Here is an 800-nt window from a genome sequence, read left to right as displayed (position 1 = left end):
AGCTAATACCTTTAAAATCAAGCCTGGCAAGATTCAGATGGTACATAATTCAATCCAGTTTGGGGGTTCTCCAACGGAAGATCCTAATATGCATATTAGGGATTTCATCGAGATCTGTGACACCTTCAAGTTCAACAATGTTTCTGAAGATGCTGTGAAGCTGAGATGTTTCCCTTTTTCTCTGAGGGATACAGCTAAGTGCTGATTACACTTTTTACCAGCAGGTTCTGTCACTACTTGGGAGGATCTCGCTCAGAAATTTCTTACTAAATTCTTCTTTATGGCGAAGACAGCTGCAATGAGGAATGCTCTTACTCAATTTGCATAGCAATCGGAAGAATCTCTATGTGAAGCTTGGGAACGCTACAAGGAGATGCTTAGGAAGTGTCCTCATCATGGCATGCCTGACTGGATGATCATCAATTGCTTCTATAACGGTTTGGGAGCACAGTCAAGACCCATACTCAATGCAATATCAGGTGGAGCATTATGGGCAAAGAGCTATGAGGAAGCTTATGATCTAATTGAACTAATGGCTGCTAATGAATATCAGTATCCAACTCAGAGATTGCCACAGGGCAAGGTAGCAGGAGTTCTTGAAGTGGATATAGCTACGACTATCATTACTCAACTAAAAGCGTTGTCTATGAAGATCAATTCTCTGGCTAACTTTGGTGTTAATCAGATAACCAGTGTTTGTGAGTTGTGTGCAGGTTCGCGTGCGATGGAGCAATGCGCTATATCTAGTGAATCAGCTCAGTTTGTGAGCAACTTTCAGAGATCGCAGCAAACAGTTCCAG

At 42.1% G+C, this 800-nt stretch overlaps 1 non-coding gene across 1 annotated transcript; it reads right to left on the bottom strand.

The window, feature by feature from the left end:
- Positions 1–295: 295 nt before the first annotated feature.
- LOC141662273 (small nucleolar RNA R71) lies at positions 296–402 on the bottom strand. Its single transcript, XR_012550395.1, has one exon. It is a non-coding gene; the product is annotated as a small nucleolar RNA R71 (small nucleolar RNA).
- Positions 403–800: the final 398 nt, after the last annotated feature.

This window comes from Apium graveolens, chromosome 5 (genome assembly GCF_009905375.1).
Source record: "Apium graveolens cultivar Ventura chromosome 5, ASM990537v1, whole genome shotgun sequence".
Lineage (NCBI taxonomy): Eukaryota > Viridiplantae > Streptophyta > Magnoliopsida > Apiales > Apiaceae > Apium > Apium graveolens.
The sequence above is the reverse complement of the archived record's forward strand: the minus strand, read 5'-3'. Positions and strand labels throughout refer to the sequence as shown.